Genomic DNA, 6,111 nt, shown 5'->3' on the forward strand with positions numbered 1-6,111 from the left:
ATATTTGTCCACTTTCGTTTTTAGAAGTACTGACAGCCTGCAGCTTTCACTAGTCTCAGATTCACATTCTCAAATACCTGGAGTCATGATTGGCATGAAAGATGTAAATATCCTGACCCAAACCAGCTTTTTTGTACTTCTTGTCTTGCATCTTTATACAGATACTCTTGAAATTAATATGTTACAGATTTTTGAGACAGCGAGCTAGTACTAATGAAAACTCAAGAAGTATTGAAAATGCATATATCACTCTAATATTTCAATATTAGCTGGAATTACAGCAGAAGTGAGCCTCCTTTATTTTTCTAAAAGCATCCCCAACGGCTGGGTTATGTCACTGTAGTCATGCACTATAATGATGGCCTACAAAACAGGTAAGTAAATGAGGAGGTAAATTGTGTAAGTATGTGCATTTTTCTTAAGATAGGTAGAATTAAATGGTGGAGAATACTCATCCTGAAGCTAATAAACATAAGACACTATGGACCATACCAGCAATAATGAAAGCTCTCAGTTACCCCCAGTCCTTACTGGTGAGTTCTGTAGGTACATTTGTAACCCTGCTGCAGCATCTAAGTTTGGGTGTCTAATCTCTCCTTATAACACTGATACAGAGAATGTTTAGCTAGGGCTGAATCTAGCCTTTAGGCTGTGTCCTGAACTCTCTTTTCTCTCAAAGTCAAATATTATTTTTAGCTTTTATTGACCTGACCATCTGACTCCACTCAGCATTTTCTTCTGGTCAAATGCACTGCTCCCCGTCTAGGTCTAAACTGACTTATCAAAGAAGTTGTGTTCTTCAGGCATGAAATGGGTTTTTATTACTGAGGTCCACAGTGCAGATCATTGGAAGTTATGTAATAATATGAAGGGACATATAATTGAAAGGCTGTCAGAAGATAAAAGGGTATCCAGCTTCCCAGAGCATTCACAGCTCCTGAAGCTGGTTGACATTGAAGGAGCGATTCAGTGCTCAGTGCCAGCCCCTCTGGTAGCAGCTCTGCTCCTCCTCACTGCTGCCTGTTGAAATATCAGAGTCTGCAGCAGAGAATTTAATACAGGAGTTTTCCATTAAAGACATTAGCTGCTGCATTTCACAGTTACTTCCAACTCAACTCACCTGCTGGGGACACAGTACTTTGTCCTTGAGAGGCAGGGCTGCCTTCATCCTGTTCTTCCCACTGGAGCAGCGAGAAGTAGCGTGTGAGTACCTACTGGGCAATGCACAACAAGTGAGTAACTGCAATACAGGCATATATTATTCTTGGATTTGTTTTAAATGTCTAGCAATAATCCATGTGAAGTAAAAGTAAGTCTTTAACTATCCTGACATTCTCCTAAATGTAAAAAACCATAAGAGATGCCTGTATTTACTACAAATAATAAAACTGAAGCATTACGCTAATCAAATTCAAATCAGTTCAACTGCATAATTTTCAGTGAATAGGTGCTTATAAAACACAGAATGAACTCCAGAAGGGAAGGTTCATTGCTTCCTAATCAAAAGCAGTCAGCTTTAAACACCAGCCAGTCAGGTGATAGGTTTGTCATTTCTCAGCTGTGCTCTTGGAGGGAATTTGCCAAGAAGGCTTGACAGCCTTTAAACTTCACAGAGCATTTTTTGCCTGTTTTTGAACATCATGTTGAGCTACAAAAAACTCCTGGGAGACTGGGAGGAGAGGCAGAATAACAGCAGTTCTATTAAAATATATTTGCAGCAATGAATGCCAAGCAGAGTTTATGGTGTAAAAAAACAAGTAATTCCTGAAAAGAAATGTTGACCCCCCTCAGGTTTGATTCTTTCTTGTCTAGTGATGTCCAGCTACTCGGGGGGACTGAGGAGTGTCAGTGATAAATTGCCTGGATGTCAGAGAAATAAAGGCTCATAATGCATCATTAAAAGCTAGAAATCAGGGTGTCTGAACTATCATGAGAAGCTTAAAATTAATGTATTTATTGCTATGTACAATTAACAGTCTAAGTCAGAAATCATTTGCTTTCATAATTTAGAACAATGGCAGCTCTCCAGTGAAAACGTATTTACAGTAATTTTACATTGCTTTCTAGAGGCTTAGTACAAAAGGGAGAGACAAAAATTAATATGCACCAAGGCAGTTAAAGAGAAACCTGTCTTTGAACTGTTCTTTCATTTTAATCAGCATGAGCTCTGCTAAATAGGGAAAAGAATTATGGGTAGAAGGTTAGCAGCTAGGTTAGTGAGGGCAAATCACTCTCAGGGGAATAAGTTTGCAATCTGAGCAACAGAGTCTGAGCTGTGCATGACTTGGGGTGAACAGGTCTTCTCTGTTTAACCCAGCATCAACATCAATTGCAAGGTGGCCAGCCTGAAGTCCCTCAGCCAAATTCCCCAACATGAAGGTCTGTTCTCCCCTCCAATGGCAATTGTGCTAGAAGAACTTTTCAGTGTCTTCTATTTCTATTTTCCAATGTCTTTCTAATGTTGTTCTACTGTTTTCTATTTCACATCCTCAGCTTTGGGATATCATACATGTTTTAGTAATGTTTGGTATTGGTTGAAGTCCCTTAAGCTTCTTAAATTCTTAAATGGCTTCTTGGAAGGATTTTGTTGGATATTTTTTCTTGTAACTTAGGTTATAAAAGTAGCACCATAAACATTAATTGAAGAGCCATTAAGCAGTAGGGTTGTTTGTTTTGGGTTGATAGAGGACATAAAACTTCATACCCTGTGGTGGAAAACAATTAGATCTGATGATGAACATGCTATTAAATATACCATTACCAAACTTCTATCAGTTTAACTTTAGAAAATAGCAACCAGCTGTAGTCAAAGCATACACAAAGGATAGAAAGTCATATTTTAACTGTCATGTCATAGCTTGTTATAAATATTGTCATTTCTAATGTTTTATGCTAATGACAGTGACTAATAGTAGTCATTACCTCTCTTCATTCTCATAAAAATTTCCTCTAGAGAATATGATCACAGCTAGAGTGCTGTTGAAAATTAAATTGTGTTTCTAAAATAGATAACATAAAAATATTTAAATACCGACAGGTTTGTTAACTATTTTATTTTGTAATAGCATGTGTTCAACAACTACAGCTTTTGTTGATTGTGCCATAAGTTGAACAGACATCCCTTTTAGAAACATTCCTGGCATGCTAGTGTGTCATGTCTCTGGTGTCTGAACAATGGAATAAAAGTGAATCTCACAGAAGCCATAAAAAAAGTCTGATGCTACCCCTGTAGAGGTTTAATATTAAGAACATTGAATTTTCTCATCCATTTCTTATTTCAGTTATGAATTCTGCTTACTTGACAGGTACAGAGTACTTCATTATGTGCACGAACAGAAATGCTTAAATGGATGAAGCAGCTATTTACGTCTGATAGGAGCTAAGTGGGACATTAAATTAATGCCAAACAAGTGAGTGCTCATTTTAGTTTTGTTATAAATGGCTGCAGCACAGCAGTAATGTGTTGACTCTTATGTGCTGACAAGTTCTATATTTCTTACAAACTTCCCTTAGAGCTCGTCGTGAAAAGACAAATTCACACTCTGCATGATGAAATTAGCAGCAGATGCATTAATAATTGAATAAGGATCTCTGGAGACACACCACAGCTCAGAAAGAGAGTTGTTGACTGGCTGGTTTAAGTAGAGGCTTCTGTTCTTATATATATGCACTTACATAAGCCATGAGTTAAGAGCTGCTGCCTGTATGTAGCCTTTGATATCAAATCCGCTTCCTGCTCTTAGAAGACTTTGCATAGTTACATTTGACAGGTCCACAAGCAGACTGACAACCATTAATCTGGGCAGAGTGTGGCTTTGCTCATTCCCCCTTCTCTCTGACTGTTCTTAAACTTCAAGGCAAACTGAATGCAGTTTCTTTAGAAATCATCTCCAGACAATGAGTGGGATATGAGTGACTGGAAGACTTTGACTGTATGCCAGACCCTTGTCATGGACCTCCATTTCTGTAGGGTTGAAAGTTTCCTGAAGTGCAAATCCCAGCTTCTCTCACAGAAGGATTAGGGTACTGGCATCTTCCTTTCCAGCAAATGTGATGTTCTTTGATTTATCCACATGCCCAGGTTTGAAAGCAAAGAAATTTCACAGCATCAGAAAGAGACCACAGTGAGTCATCTGATCCACTTCCCTTCTCAAGAAGGCCCATCCTAGAGCACATTGCACAGACTTGTGTCCAGATAATTCTTTAATCTCTGGTGAGGGAGACTCCACAACTTCTCTGTACAATCCGTTCCAGTGCTCAGTCACTGCAAAAAGTTTTAAGATTTAAAAGATTAAAGAAGTTCTACCTCATATTTAGGTGGAATTTCCTGTGCATCAGTTTCTGCCCATTGTGTCTTGTATTGCTCAGCACCACTGAGCACAGCCTGGAAACATCCTCTTGACACCCTCCCTTCAGATGCTGATAGACCCTGATGAGTTCCCCTCTCAGTCGCCTCTTCTCGAGGCTCCACCAGCCCAGCTCCCTCAGTCTTTCCTTGTAAGAGGGATGCTCCATTCCCCTGATCATCTTTGTTCCCCTCCACTGGACCCACTCCAGGAGCTCCGTGTCTCTCTTGCACTGAGGAGCCCAGGACAGGACACAGCACTCCAGATGTGCCTCACCAGGGCTGAGTAGAGGGGCAGGATCCCCTCCCTCAGCCTGCTGGCAGTGCTCTTCCTGATGTACCCCAGGATAGCATCGGCCTTGTGGGCCACAAGGGTACACTGCCAGCTCAGTTTGTGTCTTTTGGACTATAGCAAAGAAAGCAAGAGGATTGCCAGAAAAATAACTCTGCTTTTTAAAGATACTACCAAGTCTTTGATGTAATTTTTAATAGTTACTTTTCAATCACACCAAATAATATTGTGCTCAGAGGATATTGACAAAATAGTGTGATATTTCATCCACAGCAATACTATTGGAGCAAATTCTTCTGGGTTTAAAATCAGAACTTTATTCCACTATTGCCAAGAGAGTGATAGTAATTTGACTAGTCTAAAAATTTGTTCCAGTTTGAAGAGAGCCAAGATTTAGCTCCACAGACCTCTCCTAACTAAGCATGCAAACTTTAGTCACTGGTTTTGAGCACAGGTTGAATTGACTTCTGTGTTTTCCTTTCCTCCGGGTTATTTTATAAATCTCAGGATCTGTAAGAAAAACTTAACATCAAAATATCTCTCAGTGTATTTTCTGGAGTTTCATCACCTAAAGGAATGCTAATTCTAATCTTAGAATTTACATATATTGCAATATTTTGCATAAACTACAGTATGATTTAATATAGTGGTACAATCTTTAAAGCAGTACTCAAGATTCAATTGTCTTTAAAACAACACTTCAATTCCTTCTATTTAGATATGCAATTCTTTTTATTCGATAACAGTGCATATGTTATTTATTCAGTAAGAGTTTGGTATGAATCTCATCATAATGGAAATATGGAATTTGAGATCTTTTTAATATGAGAAACATTTAAACGTTTCTGTTGTCACTTGAAATAAGAGTTAAGTCACAGAGATTTATATTTACATAATGAAATATTGTCTTAATCTAAATCACAGAATCACAGAATCACTAGGCTGGAAGAGACCTTCAAGAGCATTGAGTCCAACCCAGGCCCTAACAAATCAACTAAACCGTAGCACCAAGTGCCACATCTAGACACTCTGAAATACTCCACAAGTGGGTCAGCTGAGGAAAGAGCAGTACATATTTTGCTTTGTGATATTGAACCACAATGCAGATAGTAAGAGATCAGAGACAATCAGGTGAAGGAGTAAGCATGCCAAAATAATACCCTGGTTTCAGCATCATGTCTTCTTTTGGAGTGCTTGGAACAAAGATGTGAAAATTTGATTTACATAAACTTTTTTAGTCAATAGAGCTACCATTTCAGAATTAATATTTTTCATTTGATTCACACATGTATAGTACATTTCACTGCTGTTTAAAAAAAGCAATCTTACCATCATCTGAGTTTTTAAGGAAAAGACTAAGTACTCAAACAAGGTCATGAACTGCTAGATGAGAGGAATATACATGAGTTGCATAGACCAAAGAGGAATAAAGGGACTGCATTGATGGGGCAGAGGGAGAGAGATCACGAGTCAT

The 6,111-nt window shown here is 38.6% G+C and overlaps 1 protein-coding gene across 1 annotated transcript in view; it reads left to right on the forward strand.

The window, feature by feature from the left end:
- KHDRBS2 (KH RNA binding domain containing, signal transduction associated 2) overlaps nucleotides 1-1,579 on the forward strand; it is a 324,004-nt gene extending 322,425 nt beyond the window's left edge. The window contains exon 12 of the transcript XR_004060582.1: nucleotides 188-1,579. The gene's annotated coding sequence lies outside the window, so the exon portion shown is untranslated. The remainder of the gene's footprint in view (nucleotides 1-187) is intronic.
- The last annotated feature ends 4,532 nt before the right edge of the window (nucleotides 1,580-6,111 follow it).

The sequence above is a fragment of the Camarhynchus parvulus genome, chromosome 3 (genome assembly GCF_901933205.1).
Source record: "Camarhynchus parvulus chromosome 3, STF_HiC, whole genome shotgun sequence".
Classification (NCBI taxonomy): Eukaryota; Metazoa; Chordata; class Aves; order Passeriformes; family Thraupidae; genus Camarhynchus; species Camarhynchus parvulus.